Source organism: Trachemys scripta, chromosome 4 (genome assembly GCF_013100865.1).
Source record: "Trachemys scripta elegans isolate TJP31775 chromosome 4, CAS_Tse_1.0, whole genome shotgun sequence".
Classification (NCBI taxonomy): domain Eukaryota; kingdom Metazoa; phylum Chordata; order Testudines; family Emydidae; genus Trachemys; species Trachemys scripta.
This window is the reverse complement of record NC_048301.1, coordinates 54979435-55007230: the sequence shown is the minus strand read 5'-3', so window position 1 is coordinate 55007230 and position 27796 is coordinate 54979435. Positions and strand designations below refer to the sequence as shown.

The window sequence follows — 27796 nt, the reverse complement described above, 5'->3', positions numbered from 1 at the left end:
ACTTTTTAAATCTTGGTTTTATCTTTTTATTATGGTATTTCAAAGCAAATATTTGTAGCATTTGACTACTTTGTCCATAAAATGTTTAACACCTCATGACATGCTTTTACAGCCCCAGTACACTGAATCGGAGTTTGAATTTAGTAAAAAATCAACTAAAATTTTAGTTTGCTATAAAAAATATCTGTATGTATTTATTTGCTTGGTTCCATAGAAATGTAACTATAGTGTGGGTTACTTTCTGCTTGGATTGAAGTACATTTAGAAGTGGTAGCTGAATATTCTAAAGTGGAAACTATATTTGCCTAAGTCGCACAGCAATGGCAAATCTGCTGTTCACTTTTTTACTGCACAAATAGAGTAGATATTTTCTGAGACGACAAACTACTTAAGGGTACTTTGAACCATGTTATACTAATATGAAAAAAATGTCAACAGAGATTATATATGTTGCATAATTACCCAATGTTATATGAAGTGACACAAGTCTTTATAAAAACAGCTTCCCTTTTTCTCCCTAGTAAAGACAAAAATGTAGGTTTAATTTCTCTGTACTAAAATATTTGCAGCCAATTCTCAGATTAATGCCTAACCATATCTATCCTTTTGCTCATGATGTAATTTTTAAGGTATACATAAATATGAGCCCTAATATAGAAACAGGATAACATGGGAGATGAGACAGTGAGGTCATAATGAGTCAGTGCACTCAGTTTTGCCTCTTAATAACCCCAAAGATTATGATTACTTCAAAATAGCCATTATCCATAAGGTATATTATTATATATTTGTAAGAACTTCAATCCCTGCCCATCTGGTTCTGGAATTACCAACTTCTTTAGTGAGTAGGCAAGGCATCATGTCCCCCTCTAGTGGCTAGACCACAGAGTACTGCTACCAGGGAGACAGTGTGGCTGAGAGGCTAGTGCACTGGACTGGGACTCAGGAGAATTGGGTTCTTTTTCCTGTTTCCGCTGGTGACTTGCCTTGGTATAAAAGAGGGATAATGACACTGACGTCCTTTAAGATGCTTTGAGATCTGTGGATGAAAAGCACTAAATAAGAGCTAGGTATTGCTAACAGTAGCTCGGTTGTTATAGGCCTGTGCTATTGCTGGGTGCATCCTTGCTGATGAACAGGTCTTTATAAAGCAGAGGTCTGTACAGGGATTTGAATAGTTGTAGACCTTGAAAGCTGAGAATGAACTACCCCTGACAGGGAGAATATGTAATATATTGGTTAAGTATGTTGTGTTCTCCCTAGTCTACACTTAAGATAATAGCCTTTCCTCAGTAGTAGGTGCTTTAGCCCAAGTGGTAGAGGCCTGTGCTGTTCGTTTAGGAAGGTCTCAGGCTCTATCCTTGCTGATGACCTATGAGTGGGGTTGTTACATGCCAATGGTATCCAGTACTCCTTAGCTGTACTAAGAGGTTCTGAGATTACCCAGGTAATAAGTCAAACTACCATGGGCATAAATCTTTCCCCAGTATGAGTGGGGCTTCTGTTGGCATGAGGGGGAAAGACAGGCTAAAACCAGCAGCAAACAGACAAAACACTGAGCTTCAAAGAGCTGTCAGCTGTTTCTCCTCCTCCTCACTAGCCATGGGAGTTTACTAAAGTGAAGCAGAGCCTTTGACAACTTTCCTACCCCTGCTGGTCCTTTGCTGTCTCTTTTGAGGCATCCAGCTGCTTCCCACCTGTTCCTTCCCCTGTGTTTGATTGGCTTGGAGAAGGAGGGGAAAGTGGGAGACAGCAGGATGCAGCAGAGGGAAGAGCAATGGACAAGCAGGAGTTAGAAAGCTGCCAATGCCCCCACTTCACTTTAGGGAAGTCCCATGGCTACTGGGGAGCAGGGAAAGGCAGTTGTGGTCTCTTATGAAGCCTACCTTTGTGTCTGTTTGTTGCCCCTCTAGTGCCAGAGCAGCCAACCATAGGATAGCCCATGAGGTGAGGCTAATCCTAGGCAAAGGTGTAGGAGATGAAAGCTTCTGTTGCCATTTGCTTGCATAAGGACACGGGAGGAGTGATAGCAGAGGGGCAGAGACAGCAGGGGTGTGAAAAAAGTGGCATAGATATTTAGAATGGGTGGCAAAAGGGGTTGTGTATATAAAAGGGGTCATTGCCACATTGCAAAGACCCTAGTGTGAATGTGTGTTTCTAGGCCCTACTGAATATTGCTAAGCCCCTGGCGGGTGCTTTGTAATTCCAGTCAGAAAGGGACACTCAGAATGTCCCTTCTGAATAAATTATTAAGTGATTAAACAAATTTGAAAATAAGCTATTTATTGTGAAGAGTCAAGAAAGGGAAAAAAATCCCCCCCCCCCCAAGTTACTGCTGCAAAGGAATGTTCCATGTGCTCTCAGTTTCTCTCTCTGCCTCCTTTCAGTGATGTTTGCACATGAAGCTTTTACTACATGAGGTAACGTCTTTTAGAAGAAAGAGGTGTTTCGAATGTTGGTGTGTCCTTTGCAGTGGTTGGTGGGATGGGCTTCTGTGCTTTAGAAGGATCACAATCAACCTACATTGTTTTACATAATGTACCTACTACATCTCAGGCTTAGACAAGGAGCTTTGTATGTGTGTGTTGCATGCTGTTCACTAAATGCCAAGCAAACATTTCACAGACCAGAAGAAAATCCCACTGCTTAGTGTGCATCTATGCAGGGCCTTTGCAGACAATTCACTACTATAATTAATCTTAGCTGTCCTGGCTCCATGAAACCTGAACTTGTATCCCACAGTGCTCTTGGATGCAAACAAACTTCAAAGAAAAAAAAAAAGCCATAGTTTCTCCTTTTTTCCAAGCATTTAGATAGAAATAATGTTTGTAAAGGGGAAATCCCACTATTCAAAAACCTATATATGATGTAGGGGGGAAGGATAAAACCAAACACAAATAAGCAAGACCATGATGCTTTGCCAGCATGGTTATGAATAAATGTAACTCTAGAGCTGTTAAACCATGCCAAGTGTGGCTTCCTGATATCTGAATCCAATTCAAGACACTAGCTGAAAATAGGTGATATTGTAAACACCCCCCGCCCCCATACACACACACACACACACACACACACTATAATACTCTGCTTTCTCCTGAACTAGAGCTGCAGCAAACTTTTTCCTGGGATTGCAAACGCTTTCAAACAAGCCCTCGAGACTCATGAGCTTTCTACTCTTTGCCCTCTAGGCTCGCTCTGTGAGGAGCTAGCTAGCCTAAAAGAGGCCAAATATCACACAACTGAGCTGGTGGGAAATTCAAACTGTTCTAAGCGAAGAAGTCAATAAGCTGCTGTAATGAAAGGTAATGTTCAGAGTGAGATCACTGTGTTATGATCTCATGCTGAACATCGGGTTTGGTTTATTTCTTGATGATTATGAAAGTAGCCTGAGGCCAGACCAGTGAGTGTTTGTGAGAAAGACTATAGAAGGGAAGAGAGAGGATGTTTGGAGAACTAGGGGTTTCAGAGCACTTATTCCCTAAAAATGGAAGGGAGATTGAAAGAGTATGAACTGAGCCCCTATTCTGTGCTTTAAATGGCCCCATTTCCCAAAAATTGAGATTTGGAGAAACAGAGAGAGGGTATGTGGAATGAAGGCTGTAAACAATGAGGGAGAGGAATGAAGTAGGGTGGAATAAGAAGATATAACTAAGAATAACGACATGAATGAAAAAAACTACATTTAGTCTGAAAACCAGAAAAATGTATTAACATTGAGATTGTTAAGACTGTAGGATAATCTGCAAAGGAACACTGGGGAAGTGCTTTTTGCACAAAGTTTTAGACAAAATACAGTTCAGTGTGATCCTGCATTGCTGGGGTAGGAATAATCCTGGTATACTGGAATAGTCTCATTTACCTCTCACTTTTTGTTACTAATGAAACATTGACAAAATAACCGTAAAAACTAGAGCCTGGATCACAATGAAACCTATGACTTCACCAAAGTCACCTACTTTTAAGTTTGTGTTTTTTATATTGTATTTATTTATGTTTGGATTTTCAACATTGCACATATTCCAGTTGGTTCTGTATGCATGTGCAGAAATTCGTACTTTCTATGCAAAATTTGTTGACCAAAGTCAAAATATAAATGGCTTCAATCCCCTAAATTAAGATGTAAATATAACAAATATACCACAACACTATCACCTCAGGCTAAGGCTTGAGTAAACAGCTGGAAATTACACCGTGCACTGAAGGTCAACAGACTAGGGCTCTATCAGACCAACGAGGGAAGCAAGGTCTAGAGTCAAGGACCCTGCACTGAAAACACTTTGCTCCCAGGCATCCATGTGTATGGACTGTCAGAAACACCAGCTGATCTCAATTGTCAGAATGTCTAAAGACTCACTATTGTTCAAAAATATTTCAAGCAGAGATGGTCTAAAATGAGCCGCCCCAATCTTAACATTCCCAACTTTGGTGATGTTTGGAATCTAACCCTGGATCCAGTTTTCACGTGTGGCCACATCTCCATGGTGGGCCAAACCCAAGTTCTGGATCAAAATACTCTGAAACTCTCGAGTGTTCAAAATATAATAATATAATAACTCTTATATAAGTGCTTTTCATCAGAAGATCTCAAAGCCCTTCCTTTAATAAATGAGGGTAGTATCATTTTCATTTTACAGATCAGGAAATGGAGGCATAGAGTGGGGGAAGTGACATGTCTGATATTTACCACTTGGTAAATATTCAAATTTAATGAAAAGCTATGTCAGTTTATGGTTTTGCACTGAAATCCTAATGCCAAACCAGGTGAGGCTTGCCAGTAATATCTATATTTCACATCCAGATTTTGTGTTGGTCCAACCCCAAAATTCAAAGCAAAACTCAGGTTGAGGGGGAGGTGGAGTGAACCCAAGAAAATATTGAGTCAAAACCCACTGACAGAAACTGCTGAATTTCACTTTTACTCAAAACCACCAATAAGGAATAGATTATATTTTAAATGTGAAGTGCAGTTCTGCTATGAAAAGTGACTTTGTAATGATGGGACTGTGGAGTTCCATATTTGTCTCAATGACTTCCAGATCAAATGTGCTCAGTTTACATGTCAAAAAAGGCATTTTCTAATTGCCAGCACCTGCAAATTCAGCCTGAGATCTGAGGGCCAACCTAGATTCTTTCTGGCTCAGTCATTGTTGTCAACAAAGAGTCTATAATAACAATAATTTTGCAATAATACTAATAAAAATCAGTTGATGATGCATGGGCTGAAAGAAAAATAGTTCACTCACCTATAGCTAGACTGGTTCTAGGGGCTAAAAACTAAAAAGTAGCACAAACTTGCTTTAGGGTTTGATCCTGCACCAAGTCAATGGGAGATTTGCCAGTAAAGTAATCGGATATGACTCAGAATACACATGCCATAAATCTGGTAAGGCAGGTTTTCTACTTACATAGTCACTTTTCCGAATAGAACTGTTTTGTTAGCATTAACCTCTTTTTTTGCGTCTTTTGTTCAGTTCAAACTAGGCTAGTGAGCATGGCTAGTTTAGAGAATTTTTTTAAAATGGTGGGTGAAGTGGGTTTTAAGATCTCTCTGAGGATATTTTCCCCCTGAATTCTCCCATCTCTACCCTTAATCCTTCCCAGGAATTAGTTGTACTTCACTATTCAACATAGCACTAACACACAGTGCCTTCTGAAGGACTTTGATATACCATTCAGGACTTAACTCACATGGGCAGAGCGAGCAGTGCTTTTCTGTGGCTGCATGTTGAAATAATCCTTGCTGCAAAAGAAATGAATTCTGACCTTTGCTCTCATCTGAACAGGGAGTATTCTGGCATGTAGCTGAGTTTTCCTACTGTTCTTCAGAACTGTAAATAATGTTAGTGCAACCTGAATTCAGGGCATGAGGCAATTTACATTACTATTGTGTATCTTAAAATAAACAGCATTGCAATCTGTTTATTTTGGTGTTACTATGTATGCAATTTTTAAGCAGTGGTTACTTAAACAAATGTCTCTGTTCCCACAGCACTTAAAAGCTACTGTTTGCTCATTGTGGTTTTTGGGTTTTGTCACTTTTGTTTTGGTTATTTCTGAAATTCACACTTGTGAATACAGAAGACAGGAATAAATTGTACTTCATCCAAGCAAATGTGTCATGTCACTGCTTTTTTTCTTCCCCTTCCAGCTAGTCCCATGTTACTAGCAGTAATAATAATAATAATAATAATTTGGAGATAAACTTTGAGAGCCAAAACCTGTCCTTGTTGATTGAATGCTTATGCAGCTCCTATAGACACCAATGGCACAAGAAAGGTATGGTTAGGGGAAAAGCCACTATCTATGGAATTATCCTCTCTCAACTAGAGGACATCATCAAGTATATTAATGCTGATCTTGTCAGCCTTAACCTAATTGCCACTGGGTCCACTCCCTTGATGCAGGGTGCTGGAACAGTGGCCACCCAGGTAATTCATGGGAGCCCAATTGCAAGCATATTCACTCTCCAGTGGAGGACCTGATGGGGGAGACTAGGAGGAAGTGTGGAAGCACAGAGCCTCTATATAGAAGACCCTGACCTCCACTATATCCCTCAAGATCTTGGGTAATGTGTAGGTTGAATCCTTTGGGCCTCAGGCTCTGCTCTGCCCAATAGAACGAATAGGAAGAAACACTGTGAATACAAACTCACCAATTTTCCTGTCACCAAGATGGGGATAATTTGGGGCTAAGTGACTTATCTATGATCATTACAAGATATTAGGGAAACACTTTGCAAATCTTTCCATGATCTTCCACAATTAACTGATTCACTTTTTGCCATGTAATTATTCCAGGAAGGCATTGGGCTTAATCCCAAAGATGGCTCTGGCCATTTTGTGCTACTCCCACATTGTAAAGGGTGTGGAAAGTCCATCTTGGGACTGCTCCATCACGGGGGAGTCCAGGGATCACATAGCCAGCTCCTGTACCACTTGTCTGCTGGCCCACAGGCTAGGGAGTATACAAGGGGCATTCCTGGTTAGGAAGGGGTTTGGCCAGAGAGCTGCTGTGCTCCAGCAATCCCAGGAGTCTGCTCTAAACCACATCAAGCACACCACTAGTCCTTAGCTAGCCCCTGGATCAGGAAGCCACAAACAGCTCCTTGGCATTTCCTTACCCCTGGATGCAGCTGAAAACTGAGCCCAGGTTTTCATTTTTGAGATCTTGTAAGGGCTGTCTGTCTTTTTGCAACAGTAAGTGATCTCTTCACTCAGCAGCTAATTGCCCCATGATTTTAATCACCCTTGAGCTCAGATAAAGAAAATTAGTGTTTGAGAAAATTGCAAGCACAGATCTCTTCCAATTTCTTGTGTTTACTGTAAACCAATTTGCCCTTCTTAATTATGGTCTTCAAATATGAGCAGGTAACACAGTAGTGCTGAAGTCTTTGTCTCAAATGCAGCATGTTTATGTGACTGGTGGAGCTAGCTGCATGTTTTTGTAAAGGGGGCTCTTTTGAATGATGTCTAGATTTATTATATGGAGATATATCTATCTCAGGCCTGGTCCCCACTTAGTCCGGACTTCGGACTAAGGTACGCAAATTCAGCTACGTTAATAACGTAGCTGAATTCGAAGTACCTTAGTCCGAACTTACCGCGGTCCAGACGCGGCCGGAAGTCTCCCCCCGTCGACGCTGCGTACTCCTCTCGGCGAGCTGGAGTACCGGCGCCGACTGTGAGCACTTCCAGGATCGATCCGGGATCGATTTATCGCGTCTTAACCAGATGCGATAAATCGATCCCAGAACATCGATGGCGTGCCGCCGGACCAGCCGGTAAGTGAAGACTAGGCCTCATAGAAGTGGAAGGGACCAAGGTCATAGAGTTGAGGTGTGCCCAATCCCCTGCTTTCACAGCAGGACTAAGTACCATCCCTGACAGATTTTTGCCCTAGAACCCTAAATGGCCCCTTTAGGGATTGAGCTCACAACACTGGGTTTAGCAGGCCAATGCTCAAACCACTAAGCTATCCCTCGCCCCATTTTTTTTTTTTTTTTACTGCTACAGGCAAGACTAGCATGTTCAGTATCTCATATACAACAGCTTTATCCCTAGACTCTACACAATATAAACCCTGCTTTTTCAGTAGAACTAACTACATAACAATTATAGATGAGAGGGACATTAGATTAAAAGCAACTGGTCAAAAAGAGACACTTTGACCATGAGTGCTTATTCTGTCATTCTAACTCCTGAGAATTGACAGCATAATACACTAGTGTTCCTCAACCTTCCTATGCTCTGCTAACCTGCTCATCTAATTTACAGAACTCTTCTGTGTTGTGTTTTCTGTTTCCAACTGCTGATTACCTTCCTCAACATCAGCCATGGTAACAAGAAGTTCTCCTCTTTTTCTTCGTCCTCATTCCTTGAGAGGTGGAGTAAAACTGTTGCACTGCTAATTGTTCTTTCTAATACAAGCTGCTATTTATTGTGTGCTGCAATAATATGATAAAAGTGTAATTTGTAACTGAGATCAGTAACATCACTTACCTCTGTAGGGAAATGCTCTTCCTTTTATCCCGGAGTGACAGAGGGTGGCAGATTAACCGCCATGTATGTTTGTTTGCTTGCTTTTAAAAAAATACAGTTAACACAAATTAAAACGACTTAACTGCAGAAATGTTTTATGGAAAGGAAATGTTAATATTAAATTTCTGGTAGAGAAGGGACCAAGCCCTACAGTTCAGGTCTGAAGCTAGAACACCTCCAAGTTTGGGCTATTTGGACCTTTGGTTTGGCTGAGCTTGTTCTGAAGATAAGGGGACATTTGCAAAATTATTTTCCGGGTCTGGATTGGGTTTTTGAAATACTTTAAGTATCAGGGGGTAGCCGTGTTAGTCTGTATCTACAAAAACAACAAAGAGTCTGGTGGCACCTTAAAGACTAACAGATTTATTTGGGCATAAGCTTTCGTGAGTAAAAACCTCACGAACCTGTTGCATCCGAAGAAGTGAGGTTTTTACTCACGAAAGCTTATGCCCAAATAAATCTGTTAGTCTTTAAGGTGCCACCAGACTCTTTGTTGTTTTTGAAATACTTTAAAAATTCTAGGATGTTTGGCTCTGGAAGTTTGGTTTTGGCCAGTTTCAGTTTCCAAGTTGTAATTGTAGAAAAAAGATTAAGCAATGATGCAAATGCAAACTTCAAAATGAAATTCAGTTTCCTTTACACATGCGCATGAGAACTTTTGACAGCCCTGCAGTTGCTTAGATATTTCACTGAAGTGCTAGGAAAGCTTCTGTTGGTTATTTTGTGGGGTCCCCTGTTACATCACTAAAATCATTCCAGAACTCTGCAATAGCCTACTCTCCATTACTGCAGATCTGTTCTTAATGTGATTGGCTCAGGCAAAGCAAAATTCTGATCAGTCTGTGTTTGGAAGTATTCTTTTAAATAAATATCACCACTATCTTCTGGCTGAATGCACTTGCATAGTTTTGACATAACCTACTCGTGTGCATAGCCAAACTTTTGGTAGCTGGTTTTTGCAGACATTTTTTTTTCTTTTTCACTTGGCCCCTTTAGAGCTGCTGGAGGGTGTTGTTGAGAAGTTGCTACCGTTGATACAGTTGCTATTAATCACAGTCTGCCATGTTGTGACGCAGGTTCTAATAACATCCCATTGAGCTGCTGTTGTATGCTGGAGGCTTACCAACAGCACTAGGCCTTTGATATTCATCTCACACCAGGATAAAGAAAATGTAGAGTTTAAAAAAAAAACTGCAAATAGACAAAGAACAGAAAAAGGGGGAAAACATAGCAAAATCAAAAACAGACACGCTTTCTGTGTGCTGCTCGTTTGCCATGGAAGCAGCAAAGCTATAAATCTCTGCTGTGTTGTTTGAAAATTGAACATGAGGCTGCTAAATTTATCATTCATTCTTTGTTGTTTCTGGGTAGTAGCTAGCTGACTTGGCTGACTTTGGTTTCTGCCCCCTCCTCAATAATGTTATCTTTTTGTTTCGATACATAACCCACAAAAATAAAAATTGTACTGAATGAAAGAATATTGGAGCATTTAGTAAACTGCACATAAATTGGGGGGAATGAATTTGCTGCACGTTACACATCATGCTTCCTTGGCAACTGATTCCCTCACATTCATAATTACAGGAACATAATTTTTAAAAAGCAGCACGGGGAAAAATCCTTTGGTTAAAGGCATTTGGAATTAAAAAAAGAATCAGAAGTCTTTTAAAAGAAAAAAAAAGTAAGTTAGTTCACCAATATGCTCTGCAAAGATTAAACCTGAAACCTGATAGAACTGCACAATCACCTTCTTTTGTTAGCACTTCTAGTCCATGTTGAACTGCATGCAAAGAAAAAAAGGTGGAAAGCAAGCCTGCTACAGATGTGACTAGCTATGAATATTCATGAATACCATTGCTCCTCCTTTTCTACTGGCATCCAAGCCATTCTGATCTCCCTCTCTCTCTTTTTTTTCCTCTTTCTTTCTTTCCCTTTCCTTCCTTGATACTGAACAAGACTGCAATTTTATTTCGGTAACAGCCTAGCACGATACAGTTATCATTGGCCTCAGAAGCCTTTTATTTCCATAAAAAAACAAAGGAAAAAAGAAAAAAATTGTAATTATCTGCAGTTTTATGAATCCACCTCCCCTTAATGTTCATTATTTAAACCAGCAGCAATTACAAGTTCAAAGGGGTTTAGAGGGCCAGCAACCCGCATAATCACTGCCAAATTAAGCGGGACTCATTCGTCACAGAAGAGTACACTCTGAGCAGTGAATCATGCATGCAGTGACAGGCACTGATTTACATAAAGACGAAATCTGTGCCCTCTAGGGCTGAGCGTTACTTTATCTCAGTGGTCCTGTGATATATGCACTTTCTTTTGGTGTTAGGAAGGTTCAGAGACTGATGCTGTTTAATAGATGGTACTTTATTCTTCCTAACACCAGTACCACTGCCACTAATTTGTATACATGCGTGTTCAGATCATACTATTCCAAAATTTAAGGCATTTTAAAAAATAGATTAAGAGATGTCCAAACCCCCCCCCCAAAACCACTCTTTCTAAGCAACTTTGAATTATTCGAGTATTTTTTTTTTAAATTTCCCAGACAGCTCAATCATTCCTAAAAAGTGACACTAATTTCTGCAGCATTGGTTAGTTGGTTGTTATTTTCTTTCCTGGTAAAATCAGCATAAGAATTATATTTATTTTGATAGATGGTAAATAAATGCACACGCAGCCAGCATCAGATGGCTGAAGCTGGACATATCATTGAAGCATGTTATCCATAGACAGTTGAATGAGTCAAGACTTTGAAAGTCAGTACACTCCCTTATGTCAGAGTGTGGCTGCAGGCTCGGGAAAACCAACATGAAACATTGCTGCAATCAGACCATCAGTACCTTCTGTGGCTGAAGAAAACTCCTTGTTTGTAAAAAGGACCCCCTTGTTGATGGCTGCTGAGAGACACTTTTGCAGCCAAATGTAAGGCCAAATCCTATTAGTTTCAAAGCTAGACCCATTGAAGTCATGGGAATACTCACATGGGCAAGGTGAGCAGGACTTGACCCTTAAAGAAGAAAAAGAGCCAGCGCAGGGAGTATCTAGCCTTGCCAGTTAACATCAAATCTGGAAAAGTAGCTTTTACATAAGTGTTTTTTCCATGTTAGCGGCAGCTCTCTCCTCCTCCTAACAGGGCTGTGGTATAAATAGTACTTACAATGGTTTGAAATGGCACTTGCTTTCCCTCCTTCGGGGATGACACATCAACATTTATTTATGGATGCACCACCTACACATTATGATATAATTCCTATACATATGGGGTTGTTCTTTCCAAACAAGGAGCCAGGTTCTCAGCAGCACCTTGTACATACTAGTGCAGCTCAGAGGAGAGGAGGAACCACAAACAGCCAGTTGTGACTCCCTGACTTCCAAGATGATTCCACACTAGCCTGGGTGTAGATTGGGGCAGCTATGGATTGCCAAAGAACAGAAGTACTCCAGTCATGCCCTTTCCTGCCCTGGACATGCCCCTTACGCTGGGGGATACAGTGCAAGAGCTAACACCACTGGCTGTCCACCAACTGAGTAGCTCTAGCTGCTTTCTGGGCCCTTTAGTTACCAGTGATGTGGAATGGTGGGAATGCACCACAGAATCTGGCCCAGAGATTCTTTATTGCATGCATGAGCTTTGTGCGTACATTTGCTTACACACACAATTTGTTGCACGCTATCACTTGCATGCATTAATGTTGCACATGTACACTACAATGCAAAATGAGATTTGCTTGTGTAATTTCTCTCACTGCCTTGGCAAGTGACTGTGTGCACAGATGACGTCCTACACAATATTATATACCCACAAACAGAAGCTGATAGAGAATTTGACCCATTAATATAAATGCCATATAGATTTAAAAACAAACCTATTTAGTGCACACACAATCTCATTTGTATGTATAACATTTTCAAAGTTTGATGCATGTGCAGTGAGTGTATGGGCACATTTTATGAGCACATCTGAGGTACCATCCTTATATAATATTTACTGATACCGAACATTATTGCTAAGGTTGCATTAAGAACTGTGAGATAAAGGCTGTGCACAGTGGGCCAGATTCTGATATCATTTACACAATTGTAAATCCAGAGTAACTCCAGTGAAGTAAATGTAAAGCTAGTCTAAATGGGATCAGAAGGTGGACCAATTGGTTTTTACTGACGTGGTGATAATCGAGATGAAAGTGGAGCTCAGTTGGTCTGTGATGACATCAGAGTTGTTGTATAGCCTCATTTAGCTTTCATGTGTTGTGCATTATATATTTCATAAATCACAAAAATTTATACCAACAAAAATATTTTAATATCATGCAGAAAATAACCCCTCAACTTTCTTCCCAATTTAAATGGTCTAGTTAAATACCTGGTACACTTTAAACAGCCATTTACTTTTAATGCAGACATTCAGAAATTATTAATGCTATGTTAGCCTTTGAAAAAGTGTGCAAGATAGTTTAAGGATCAAAGAGATGGAACAGATATGTGGCATCAGTCCATCTCAGAACCAACAAAGGACTGCTCCTTACAGTAAATCTTCTAGTGTTTTTGTTGGGCCAGCATATTTTGACCCATAAAATTTGGCATCTAAAAGTTTAATCTTTCAGATATTTTACTTCCAAAGTCTAATAAGAAGCATAAAAAAGTTTCTTAGTGGGCCTATCTTTGCTTCTTGTGAACTGAAGGTAGTAGGAATACGTCCATTCTTATTTAGTTTAATTTCAACTAGGGAATAGCACATTGGTTATGGGTGGGATTGGGACACCAGAGGTGACCCAGCAATGTCCAGTTCACTTTAACCCTTAAATCATTAGGATTTGTGGGGTACTAGTTCATAACTCAGAGATGGTTGTCTACAGCAGGGGTGTGGAGGTGGTCAGGTATCTTCTGTAGGATAATCTAGGAATGAACATCCATAAGCCGCAGAGTGGGACATGATTTGGAGCTGACACAGGCAGCATCAGAAGAGATGGGCTGATGGTAGCATTGACGTGGGCAGGGAAAGGAAGGAAATCTAGCTAATATTACATGGGTGGGACTAGGAGGTTACATGGAACACTGTTGGGGATAGGAAGTAGGTAGAAGGGTCAGTGATTGCATCTGGACTTGGGAAAGGGAGAACAATGAAAGTGCAAATGGGTTTTCCAGATTCAGATGCTCAGTAAAAAGCAACAGAGGGTCCTGTGGCACCTTTAAGACTAACAGAAGTATTGCAGCAAGATCCTCAGTGTAGTTCTTTGAAGACAGTGGAATAAGGGTTAGTGTGACTGACAAACATGGAATATGACTTTTCCTACTAGTTGGCAATAGAGTTGCCAGTATCTGTTAAATCTATGTCTATATCTGCACGTATACCCATACATACAAGCCTCTGAAAGGTGGAACCATCCTACCAGGCAGGTGTGGGGACTTATACATTTCCATTGAAATCTATGGAAAACCTGAGCATTCCTGTCTTGGACCTGCAGGCTGTTTCACTATGAAGCCGTGACATTATGCATGTGTATTTATAAAAAGTGAGCATGATGACAAAGTTTCCACTCTTTTTAGAACGTGTGTATCTGCTCATGGCTTTAATTTTCATTTGATTTCTCTATATTTAATATGGACATAACCTGTTTGGAAAGGATTGAGGGACAGGGTTGTTATAATGATCAAATTCCATTTCTTTTTGGTCCAGCCCATATACAATCTTGGTGCTATATTTAGCTAAAGTACCATCAATGTTCCTTTTATTGGACATGCTTCATATACCATGATGAGATTATATGCATCCATAGAGGTTGTTAGGAAAAACTTAACATGCCACTGATGTGCAATGAAGGGAAGTTAATTGTATAGATGCCACAAGACTACATCAGTGAGTAGCACTATCTATAGTAGGCATACTAATCTGCCTTGAATAAAAATTATCAAACAGGTTTCAGCCAGTAGCCTAAGGTAAAATCCTAGTATTAACAAACGTGGAGATGAATCAGATCTCATCTATCTTTTTTACTGTCTGAACCTCTGTGCTATAGTGACGGACATCTATGAAAGTGACTTAAAATAAAACAAAGTTAGCAAATGTGTTACCTTACTTTAAAACATGGATTACTTTTATTAACACAGTTGATTGGTTTCTAACAGAGAATCACAATGCCCTTTGTTTGTGTAGATGGTATATATAAATATATATGGGCCAGATCCTCCACAGGTGCAAATTGTCATAGCTCCAGTGAAGTCAATAATGCCCAATTTACACCAGTGAAGGATCAGTGGTGCATATATTGCTTGTGTATGCATATAGGATGGTACACAATGTAGATGCTTTTTATTTTCATAAGTTAAAGATAACTATCTGATTCCTACACAGTGGAGTGAAATTCTTGGGCTACATTTGCACCACACCAAGGAAGTACTTAGCTCTCTGGAAATCGGTACATACATATATATACTTCTTCCAGATGTTGATGTATGTTTTCTTTGGCTATTACACACATATTTTTCAGCTGGGTCTCTAAAATTGAAAGTTTTTAAGTGCAATTTTAGAGACCATTTCAAAATGTATTCTTTGAAAGACCTTAGAGACGGTGGGCCACATTGTGACACATGCAACAGCCCATTTACCATGCTCAGAGAGCACAAAGGGGCTGAAAATCTGCCTAAGTCAGCAGATGAGGATTCCTCTGACATAGAGAAATTCCTAGCTAGCATAGAGCTAGTAGTGCTGGCAATATGCCATCACCCCCACCCTCATCCACCCCCCACCACCTGCCCCGCTGTAGCAGACATGTTGGTGACACGTCCAGAGTATGAATGTGTTCCAATCATTCCTGGTTGGCATAGAGGCTTCTTTGGGACCATTACCTGCACAGTCAGAGCAGTCCTTAGAGTGGTCCAATTTATAATGGGAGCTTTAGCACCCCTTGCCAACCTGTGGGATCAGGGGATCACAAAGGTAGCTTCCAGCCATCTTTGCCCTCCCCATCCTCAGGCCCTGCTTCAGGAACAATTCAATGATTGAAGGAGCTAAAATGGCATAGAATGTTCTTGTGATTGCTGATGACAGTGACTGATGCACAAGGATTATATCCAGGAAATGACAAATAGGAACAAAGAGAACAACCACTGAGGTGGGGGCGGGTTATGTTATTTGTTTCTGGCCCAGGCACTACATCCAAAAAATACAAATGCGATTTTATCTAAACGGGCCCTCTCACGCTTTATTCTCGTAATGCTATCTTGCATTTATGTAGTGCTTTGCTTAAAAAATCTTTTACAACATTGTTTTAAATCAATGGTTTTAATACCTGTATCAAATAAGCTAAAATAGTTTTAATGATTTTCTTGCAAATTTAGTCCTTTAACGGATAAAACTTATAGAAATATTTAAAAATCACTTTTGATGATATATTAGCATGAGCTAAAGTCTTTATCTAAAGATCATACTCAATTTTCTGTAGCACTTACAATATTAACAGCAAATTGACTATGTGACATTATAGAAATAGGTAAATGTGTGAATAAACTTTTTGACAGAAAAGGTGATAGTATGTAAAATAATTCAAATATTTATTTTATTTTTTCTTATTTTGGTTGTGCCTCCATATGCAGAGTTTGAAATCGGTATATTAAGGATCAAAGATCATGCACATGATGTATCATTTCCTATCTCTCCTGTTTATTTATTGAGCAACACAATCTTATTGTGAGATATGCAGGTGAATATATCTGAGAGAGGGAAGATCTAAAAATGGTGTAACTTCCCTGATGTAAGCATAGTCAGATTAGGTTTTATGTGCTTGACCATTCTGTGTTAAGAATTCAGATTAGTTTGGTTTGTAAATATTCAGATAGAGAAGCATCACCTTTATTTACCCAAGTGATATAAAAAGTAATTTCCAGGCAGTTGCTCATAAAATTGACAATAAAATAATTAAAGAAATAAGATATCCTAAGGGGAAACCATTCCTTGCATTGTTCTTTCCACAGACTACTCAACTTGATTCTCAATATTACAGATGATAGCTAGATATGAGTATTTTGCTATGTATGGAGCTTAACCGACTGCTGTTAAGTTCAAGCTATTAGAAATAGTTCCATATGTATTGCTAGGGAAACTGTATATCTGATAAACATAAGTCCCTAAATACAGTGTATTGATAACAGATGTTAGTAGTTTACCAATGCACCTTGCTTAAATTACATGAAGGAAAAATGCTAGGTCATAAAATCATTAAGGTTCACTGTGCAATAAGAGGTACTTTAAAGCATAGGTCTCCAGGCTAAGGATATGACCAGGTGGGACTGGTCCAAGATCTTTGGAGACAGTATTATGTAAGGTGTTGCCATACTGATGAAACATCTGGGATACTTACAAAAAAAAAAACCACCAAAAAAAATAATAATACCACAGCTGCTCAATCAATGTAACAGTGCTTTCCATGCATCGTTGATTGAGGGTTTTTTTAAACTGAAATATGAACGTCATTTTTGTTTGTTTTTAGCCTAAACCAGTGAGTAACAAACTAGAAAATATCTGCAGATACTACAAAAGTGTAAATGAAAAGAAACTAAGGACTGTGTATGAGTCATGGGGAAAAAATTGGGAGAGAGTTTACACTGTTATTTAATGCAGTCAGATCTCTTTCCCTTCCCAGTGCTGCTTTAACTTACATTCCTAGAAGCAGTTTAAAAAGCCTTTTAATGCTTTAGGAGTAAAGGAATTTATTCTCATCTTGACATGAAGAGACAAATTCACACCTGGTATAAACAGAGGTGCAATTCCAAGGGACTTCAGAATAGTTGTACTCACTGACTCCAAAGCTGAATTTGATCTGATGTATATGGAATCACATGTGTGTGTATCTCATTACTGATAGTGAAGGGCTACTGGGGTAAGACCTCATGCTTATCTAGTAAGATAGCTGTATAGTTCATCTTTTCTTAACATCACAATTTATAAACTTAGGGCCTGATCCATTGACGCCAATGGAAAGATTCCCAGGAAAATCAATGGGAATTGGGCAAAAGATGTTTGATCCCTGAAATATGGAGGGTGTGGGTTTTTCTTTTTAATTAACAAAAATATTTAATTTATTGCCTGGGAAAAGTGTCTGAGAGCCCTGCAGACTGACATATTCTCCACATAAACACAGAACAGGTACTCTGGGCAGTGATAGTACAAGCTTCCCACAGTGTCCTGCCTCAATCATATCCTGGAAGAACCATCTCTAGGGCAGTAGGGATATTGAGCTTCTATGTTCTATTCAGTTCTGTCTACTGAAATTTTCAGTAAGTGTGCCATGTGTAATTGGCATCGTGTTTGTGATGTGGACCCTTGTGAACTAGAGGCCAGATTTTCCAAAGAGCTCAGCATATATGATGAGAACTTTTTAAAATCTGGCCTATATTCAGGTGGCTAAAAGGATACTGAGCTCTTCTGAAAATCTGGTCCCAGAAGGCGGAGATTTGAAGCTAACTATTTTCACATAGGCCACTGAGCAGCCACTGGGTGATAATTACTGACTTTGTTCAGATTCAGATCAGTGACAGATGAAATTCAAGGGATGTACAGTGGGTGCAGGGTCGTTTCAGGAGTTTTTGCCCAACTTAAAAGACGGCTCCACATTTTAAATGTTTAAAGCATGGGTAAATTGGGAAGTCCTTTTCAATGAGTGCCTATAAGTCTTAGATCAACATTGCATCAAATGTTCGGTGCATGATGTTTGTATAACACTAGTTTAGCTGTATATTTTGAGTTTTGATTTTTTGGGGGAGTCGAGAGGACAAATGAAATTATGACACAGTACTAGATGGAGGGACCTGGGGATTGGCAAATTGTAGAATGTTCTGTGTGAGATGGATTAGTGACTCCCACAGTTGAGAAAGCAGGTTCATGACATTGGAAGTGTTTAGATAACTTCTTGTCTTGAAACTCTCTAGGAAATCAAATAGAATTACCACAAATTTCAGGTGAGATTTAGTTACACTAGAGTTGCATATCATACACGTTATATCTCTAAGAGGTCTAGCCCGGCACCTCAACAGAGAAAGATAATTTTATTTATTAGGGCTATCAAGCAATTTAAAAAATTAATCATGTGATTAATTGCACTGTTAAACAATAATAGAATACCATTTAGTTAAATATTTTTGGATGTTTTCAACATTTTCAAATATATTGATTTCAATTACAACACAGAATACAAAGTGTACAGTGCTCACTTCATATTTATTTTTTATTACAAATATTTGCACTGTAAAAAAACAAAAGAAATAGTATATTTCAATTCACCTAATACGAGTAGTCTAGTGCAATCTCTTTATCATGAAAGTTGAACTTACAAATATAGAATTATGTACAAAAAATAACTGCATTCAAAAATAAAACAATGTAAAACTTCAGAGCCTACCAGTCCAGTCAGTCCTACTTCAGCCAGTCGCTCAGACAAACAAGTTTGGTTACAATTTGCAGGAGATAATGCTGCCTGCTTCTTGTTTACAATGTCACCTGAAAGTGAGAACAGGCGTTCACATGGCACTGTTGTAGCTGGCGATGCAAGATATTTACGTGCCAGATGCACTAAAGATTCCTTTATCCCTTCATGCTTCAACCACCATTTCAGAGGATATGCATCCATGCTGATGACTGGTTCTGCTCGACAATGATCCAAAGCAGTGTGGACCGACGCATGTTCATTTTCATCATCTGAGTCAGATGCCACCAGCAGAATATTGATTTTCTTTTTTGGTGGTTCGGGTTTTGTAGTTTCCGCATCGGAGTGTTGCTCTTTTAAGACTTCTGAAAGCATACTACACACCTTGTCCCTCTCAGATTTTGGGCAGCACTTCAGATTCTTAAACCTTGAGTCGAGTACTGTGGCTATTTTTAGAAATCTCACATTGGTACCTTCTTTATGTTTTGTCAAATCTGCAGTGAAAGTGTTCTTAAAACAAACATGTCCTGGGTCATCATCTGAGACTGCTATAACATGAAATATATGGCAGACTGTGGGTAAAACAGAACAGGAGACATACAGTTCTCCCCCAAGGAGTTCAGCCACAAATTTAATTAATGTGCATCATCAGCATGGCAGCCTGTCCTCTGGAATGGTGGCCGAAACATGAAGGGGTATACAAATGTTTAGCATATCTGGGACACAAATACCTTGCAACACTGGCTACAAAAATGCCCTGTGAACACCTGTTGTCTAATAAGAAGCAGGCAGCAGTATCTCCCGTAAATGTAAACAAACTTGTTTGTCTTAGTGATTGGCTGAACAAGATGTAAGACTGAGTGGACTTGTTGGCTCTAAAGGTTCTACATTGTTTTGTTTTTGAGTGCAATTATGTAACAAAAGAAATCTACATTTGTAAGTGACACTTTCATGATAAAGAGATTGCACTTCAGTACTTGTATGAGGTGAATTGAATAATACTGTCTTTTGTTTATCATTTTTACAGCGCAAATATTTGTAATAAAAAATAATAATATAAAGTGAGCACTGCACACATTTATTCTGTGTTGTAATATAAATCAATATATTTGAAAATGTAGAAAAACATCCAAAATATTTAATAAATTTCAATTGGTATTCTATTGTTTAACAGTGCGATTAATTACAATTAATTTTTTTAATAGAAGTTAATTTTTTTGAGTTAATCACGTGAGTTAACTGTGATTAATCAATAGCCCTATTATTTATCTTTAATATTGTACCTTGAGGTGTTGTTTAGGACAGCAGGTATTTCAGATACTGGGTCCTCATAAACAATGACCAAAATTAAAGATGTGCCAAAGTCAGAGCCACACATGTGAATCCCTTTGAACTTTTCAGGGAATTTGGATTCAAATTCCTGGATCCAGACCAGCTCCTCTGGTTTCAGTTTTAAATATAATGATTATTCCTGGCAGAAGTAATTTAAGTGTGTGTGGGGAGATCTCTGCTTAGTGTCACTGATAGATCAGAATAGGGACCTACATTAATATTGCCCGTATGCATGGCTAGATCCAAAAGACAAATCAAATTTCAAATTTGCCCAATACACTGTAGCAATGTAAACATACTACATTAAAAGGACATATTGTAGGTTAGCAAAGACATAGACTTGGCAGTTGGGGAATTCCAAATTTACAGTTGCTCGTGCCATCTCAATTCTGCTCCCTAGTGTGTGCCTCCTATGCGCTGAATGAGGCATGGGTCCTGTGAAAAAAAGTATGTTTTTATATAATGAAAGACTGTCATTATATACACACTCAGAGAAAGAAAAGGCACTTCTTTAGTCCAAGGGCTTTCTCTCAGCCGAATTTCAATGGCCGGTTGCAAACAATGGCTAGCAGCTCCCCTTATAATATACAGAAATCACTTCACTCATCACTCAAATGCAGATATTCTTGTGGTGGCACATGTCACCTCTTTTACAGTGCATAGGAACTCTACAAAACAGGGTAGCACAGAAAAAAGAAGAAAACATGATGACCCCAACTGAAATTGGAGAAGGAAATTCAGATATGCAAATAGAATTTGGCCAAGACACTATGGATAGCCTTCCTACTCTTGTAAAAAGTGCCATGAGCTCTTTTATAGCCACAACATAGTTAGGACCTTAGGAGAGTTTAACATTCCAAAGAGCACAACTCTAATAGCAGTGTTCCCTAACACATGCTGCATCACTATTTTCAGACTTAGACAGCAAGAAGTAATCCACCTGCTGAAAACTGGCCCGATTTTTGAAAAGGGCGAGCTGTGACTCCCACTGAAGTTAATAGAAGATGGGGATACTTAGTAATTATGAAAATCAGGCCACCCATTTTTTTTTGGTAAACTGACCATGTCTATATACATATTTGTACAGCACTGAGCATACTGTTGATTCCTGACTGAGGTCATTGCATGTTATTTTAATTCAAATTATTAATAATAACCAAATTTAGGTGTTTGATTATAGGCACTCTTTTGGGGGAACTTTTGTTTAGAGACTATTGTATTTTTATGAATGAAGGATTTATAGATGTAGATACCCCTCCCTCTGTATGGACCCTAGGCCCTGCAGAGAAGTCTCTGCTGAGACTGGAGGCAGTGGAGTGAGATTGCAAAGGCAGTTGACTCCCACTTCTGACCATGGAGGGTCTCCTTCATGTGTAGATCTAGGGCCATGGATATTGGTTACAGCCCTGAAAACAAGTGCTTTGTTGTTAGAGAGAGCAAAGGCCTAAATCTGAACTGACACTGATGTAAATAGAGACAAATTCTAATGTAGTCAACGGTGTGAGGTCGGAATCTGGTCTCACCAGCTTAGTGTTCTACAAAAAAATTGAAAGAAGCCTTAACAGAAAAATATCTTTGTGGTAGTCGAGGGGGAAAACAGTATGGTGTGGGTTAGATATCTGGGAGCTGTCATAGACATTGATGTCCATCAAAGTCCCAGTCAGCCCCCCAACACAAACAGATGAGTGGAAGTAATGTAGAAAAAAAATCAAATATCTTACAAAGAGACCTCATTCTTTCTCCGTGTGTCTTCCTTTCTCTCGTTCATGTTCCTGCTTATACGGTGTCTAGTGATTCGTCCAGGTGAAATGAGCTGTTAACAAAGATGAAACACACAACAGTTGCCCAGTTGGTGGGTTCACCTAGAAAAACTGACGAAGAGCAGTTCAAGCCCATCAGACTTGGGCTCATGTTTGCAGAGCCTGGGCGATGGCAACCTTGAACTAGGCCTCCCAAACCATCTCCCACACACTTTATCATTAGACCTCTTTAGAGTACAAAGTATAGCATATCATCCTTATAAAGTGCCTGCAGCATTCTCCGGTAATGGTTGAAACTCCTGCAGTACATCTCACAATGGTGCTCCTGCAGCATTTTGAGCTGTGTCGGTAGAATACTATAACTATTTCTTTTAAAATCAGAGTCAAACTATTGTTTCCTAAGGTACCTCTCCACAACTTCCATCAGAGGGCACCTGATAGATAATTCCCAGAACATATTAGCCTCCACCCGGGCCACTGTCTCTTCTTAAGATTAGTATGGTCTTCAGGGGACCAAGAGATTGCCTGCCCCCAACAACTGCAACACAAGCCAAGCAGGGGCAGATAGAGCAGGGACTTCCTAGAAACCATAGTCTAGATATAAGGCTTCCCAGTACTTGCTAGAAGAAACAGGGATTTCTTTAGTAGTTACACAAAAGATTATATGGTGATGCTGGCACCATAGGAATGAACCTGTTTCCTTCTTTCTGGTGTCCTAGTGGGAAGGAGACCGGTCCATCTGCAGGTCCCCTGAAAACCCTATTCAGGATTAGAGGAAGTAGTGGCTGCATATGGTAGCCCTCTGAAGTGTGTATGTGTGTGCAGGGGTGTTGTAAGGGGAAAACAGCTATGGAAGGAGCGTGTGGTGTTAGAATGAGGGCATTCATGTCCTAGTCCTCCCAGAAGACAGCTAATGCTAAGTGTGTGTGTGTGTGTGTGTGTTTGTGTACATCCAGGTCTTCAGGAGTTTGTAAGTAAAAGGAATTGGGGGGGACTTTATGGTGGCGGTGGGGGGAAAGGGTATGGTGGTTTTCACTGGGGTTTGCATTTAAAACGAACCCAAATTTCCATACGAACGAGAAAAGATTGACCAAATGCCAATCCCAGCAAACCAAACTTGATTGGATCAGTTCTCATAACCCGCACGAAAATACAATCAGTCCAATCCAGGCCTGTTTAAGAGTTCCAGGTTTTCATCTCTTTGCTCGCAGAGACTGCCAAAGGAATTATCCTGGGGGGCCAGCTCTTCTGGTATTGCAGTTAAAAGGCATTAGTTCATGCATTGTTGGTATGTCAAAGTATGTAGCTGATAACTTGGTTGCCTCATTAGTTATTCCTACCTCATGTGGAAAAAAAAATAGCAGCCTCAAAGTGCAGTTCAATGTGCGTGTTCTGCAGATTCTCACAGAGGGACCTGTGGTTACCTCAGCCTGATGATTGTTTTGCATTCTTCCAATGGGGACACCAAGAGCTGTTGAAAATAATTGAGACACTTGTCAACAGGGTAGGAGACTGGGTTTCATCAAAACTGTTTTAGTCTCTGGAACTGATGACCTTTCGATGCAGTTTGTTTTAGTTAGGAGCTGTGTGTGTGATCCAGTATGGTGTGAAATGCCTCTTTTGAGGCACTGAGCGTCCTCACCTCCTTCTGAAGTCACTGGGAGAGGGAAGCACTTAGGACCCACTGGAGGCACTCAGCACATTGCAGGACCAGTCCCCACGCTGCTTTTGAAAAGAGAAGCATGCTTTCTAATTCAATGAGCTTTTTAACAAAGAGTTTTAAATTATACATACAAAATTATTATGAGTAACTCTCTCTACTTTTCAAATTCAGAGTATAAAAGAAAGTCATGCACTAAATACCAAAATAAAATCACTTCATTAGTCAGAACTGGGTTGTAAAGGCAGGTACTTAAAGGGAAAAATATATATATATCCTGCAGAAAAGAAATTCTAGAAATTGCCCTGTGCTATTAGGGTTGGTATTGTAATAAAGATAATAATACATAAGAAAACTATAAGTTTCTGGGTGGTTATATGTTGCCAGTATTTTTTTTTATTGCTGTAAACTGAGCCAGCTGATGAACCACCTCAAGGGAGGGGACAGAATCGCCCTTGCTTCCTGTTCAGCCTTGCTGTAGCAAAAAGCTAATGAAAGAAAAGAACGTAATGGCCTTGCAATCCAGGTAAAAGGTTCAGGAGAGCTCATAGGTCAATTGATTTTTAATCTTACATTATATTAAATTTTGATCACAGAATTAAAAAAAATAACCATACATAAACATAATGCAAATAAGTGCTTGGCAATAATGCTTTGTTTTTATGTTTGCTTTGTAAAGGCATAAATATAAAACCTCTCCTAGGGAAGTATCAGCTGAGATACTTTTTTTATCTAAAGTGCAGCGGTGAGTGTTAAAAGAATTTTTTTAAATAAAATAAATCTCTTATTTGTGTGTGTGAATATCAATGTCTGTATATCAATACACACACATGTGGACACCAGTATATATTAAGATGGAAATGTTTAATTAAGTTATCTGTAACTGTAAACAGCAAATCTGCCTTGAATAACCCATCAACTAATTTATTGAAAATTGCACTGTTGACCATTTCTATAATGCCCCATCTCAGCATGGAGAAGAGAGATATTAGCTGCATCATTGTGAAGCAATGAGATTTCTGTAAGTCGTGATCTGCTGGCATGTAATAACTCGATCTGCTTCATGCAGACAAAATATATTAAAAGTATGGACGAGTGAAGTTTGTGCCCCAGGGAGAAGGCAAGATAATGCATTGAAATTGTTCAGAGGTAGTTAGATGCCTAATGGTCTAATATGTGAGCTATGTGAGGTCTGGGGTCTGGTTCTCATAAATTCTGGCTAGACTGATCCTGTAATTTCAAGCAAAGGATAAAAGCGTTAACCAGAGTCATCAGTGTTCAAGGTCCATGATGCTGGATATTATTCATGTAAAGATTCAAGAAAAACACTAAAAGGAAAGCTCTGGAGCATATGTGTTTGTGTGTGTGTGTAAGAAAAAAAAAAAATATATATACACATACACACACACATAGTGTATATATATATATATACACACACATTAAATAAAAACATTAGTGTGTTAATAATAATGCATGTATCTTTATATATATTCACATAAAATCATGCTAACAAATGAATAGCTGAAATAAGATTTTAAAAACGCCTCTAGTTGGGTGATTTTTTTCAGTGATTGGCAAGTTAATCTGTGGAATGACAAAAAGCTAGATCTTGTTTAACCATTGCTACATTAATCCCTTATTTTTGCATTGGCAAAATATGAGTTTTTGTTCTTTAAAAAGTCTCAAATTAATCATCTGATCATTTTAAAAGATTTGCTTATGATTACAGCAAACCTTCACAAAGACTCTGCTGACAATGCACCTGCTTGTTTTTTTAATTTTGTAAAGCTGCTTTATTCAGCCAGTTGGGTCACTCAAGTGGTTGACCAGTGGCCACTGGGATTATACATTGAGATGCTACATCTGAATGCAACATGAGGACTTACTAAGGCAATGTCGTAATTTTGCATCATCATGCAGTAATTAAAACTCAGCTCGCTGGTTCAATGTTATCACTGTAGTATTTAAACCTCCAAGCAAAACAGCTGGGGCTAATTCATAGCCAGCCCCTTACAAACATACACCCTGCCTTGCCCAGTTTATGTAACACATAAGAACTGGACTTCATAGCCTTCATTTAGCTCCACTTTATCCTATATGTTTAAGGTCTGTCCTGCCTATGCATTTCTAGTGTTATAAAATGCTATCACTCCGTGATTGAAAGAAAACAAGAGTTGCTCAACTGCAAGTTGTGGTGATTTTTAATCAGCCACTCCCAGATCACCCCACTCCCCCAAATCTTTGCACATGCACAGCTCTTTTCATGTGGATCTCCCTACCTGTGTATGGAATGGGGTCTCAGCCGCCTCACAGATACTGACCACCTCCTCTTCTGGGCTCTGCTGGAGAGCAGTGCAAGTAGGGCAAAGGGCAGACACAGACTGAGACTCAGTGGGCTGGAGCAGTGGTCATGTGGTGCAAGGGGGATACATAGTATTGCCAGCATCAGTTCTGCATAAATTAATTTGAAAAGATAATACAGGCTTCCACCTTCCCCAAGCCACTTGGATGGGACAACATAGGATATTGCAGTTTTCTCCCCCACCTCCCCGAGCTCCTCCCACCAGATGATCCAGCAGAACCCTAAATAGCTCAGGAGAATACTTTATAATATGAGAAAAAAGGCAAAGAGTTCCTAAAAATATATTTATAGGGTTCCCGTTCCTATTTGCTTTGCAAAACATGGACAAATATGCTGTATCTCCGGGGGGTTAATCTTGGGACTATATACTGTCACATTTAGAATGGATAGATTTTTTGTTGAAGTGCTTTTTTTCTAAAGTGTATGTAAAATGCTGTGTTATGGAAAGCTGGAGAGTAATGCAATATGCATTTTTGTAAACTCATTGCAAACATCAATAGCAACTTGAATTGACAGATCCTTCTGCCTTGATTTTAATTTTTTTAAATTGGAGGCAAGGGTAGGGAAGGAAATTAACAACTGAAGTTTTTAATGTTGGTTTGAAAATGCCTTCATGTTTTTGATACATCTGGGTTTGCCTTTTCCTTGTTTCCTAGTAAGTTCGGCACAGATTTTCCCCCTCAGTCCTTCATGTGTAGCTCCCCTCTTCCATAAGAAAGGGAGGACGGTCTCCTTTGGACCCTGAAGGCCTCTCTGTATGATGTAAGCTCCACAGTGAGGGTGGGAGTGGAGACTGGGTGACCTGGAGGGTGCGTATTGTCTCCCATCATACTCAGCAGAACTTAATCACTGTATTATATTCTCTATTAAGCTTCTGACCATGGGGCAGCCACAGCCAGAGAGAAACACCACTAGTGCAGCTCCAATTGAGCTGTGTTCCCAGGAAACAGTTGAGAGGCCAGGAGCTAAAGCTGGCATGAAGATACAGAGGCTCAGTATGAAGGGCCCAGGATCCACTAGGTTTGCAAGTGGGCTCTGTGACCTTTCTTGTTGGTGTGCAACTCCTTGCCCCCAGGGGTCTCCAACCCTCCAGGATTGTCCTGGAGTCTCCAGGAATTAAAACATAATTTTAAATGAAAGATTATGACATATGATGAAACCTCCAGGAATACGTCCCACCGAAATTGGGAACCCTACATTGGAATGCCATGGGAGGGATAGCTGTGCAGAGATCCTGACAGACATTTCTTCTCCTGAGCGGCTTCTTGTGGGTGTTCCCAGGGGGTGGGAGGCTCTGGACCTTTATTTCGAAATCAGAATGCTGAACTGATAGAAGAAATATTAATTTCTCTTGAGGGAGGCTCGCACTTGTTCAAAAGCCATATCTGGCTGAGCAGATTTTGCTGCACTTGTCATTACTAAGTGTAGCTTTTTATACAACAGCAACACATACGTTTTCAATTATTATTTTGAAAATTACAAGATTTTTCTTCAACCCCTAATTATAGGGCAATAACACTCCAAGTCTAGTTGAGTGACTCATTTGGATGATTGTTATGTACTTACAAAAGCAGAGCTCATCTGGCAGGTTTATAGGGCAAAACTGTCCAAAGCTGCCTCCAATTTGGGCCACCTAATTTTGGGGCAGTCCAACTCAAAAGTCTGATTGGCGCATGCAAAAAGAATGAACACATGCAAACTATGTAGTTAGGTGTGTA

General features: G+C 39.6%; 1 protein-coding gene and 1 long non-coding RNA gene across 17 annotated transcripts in view; one reads left to right on the top strand and one right to left on the bottom strand.

The window, feature by feature from the left end:
* MEIS2 (Meis homeobox 2) overlaps positions 1 to 27796 on the top strand; it is a 182098-nt gene that overhangs the window by 62851 nt on the left and 91451 nt on the right. The gene's annotated exons all lie outside the window — the stretch shown is intronic.
* On the bottom strand, positions 20171 to 26079 carry LOC117876668. 2 transcript variants are annotated; one of them, XR_004645516.1, is made up of 5 exons: positions 25996 to 26079; positions 23699 to 23781; positions 23397 to 23527; positions 22018 to 22109; positions 20171 to 20731 (listed from the first exon to the last, which is right to left on the bottom strand). It is a non-coding gene; the product is annotated as an uncharacterized LOC117876668 (long non-coding RNA). The 2 variants fall into 2 exon arrangements; XR_004645515.1 differs by lacking the exon at positions 23699 to 23781.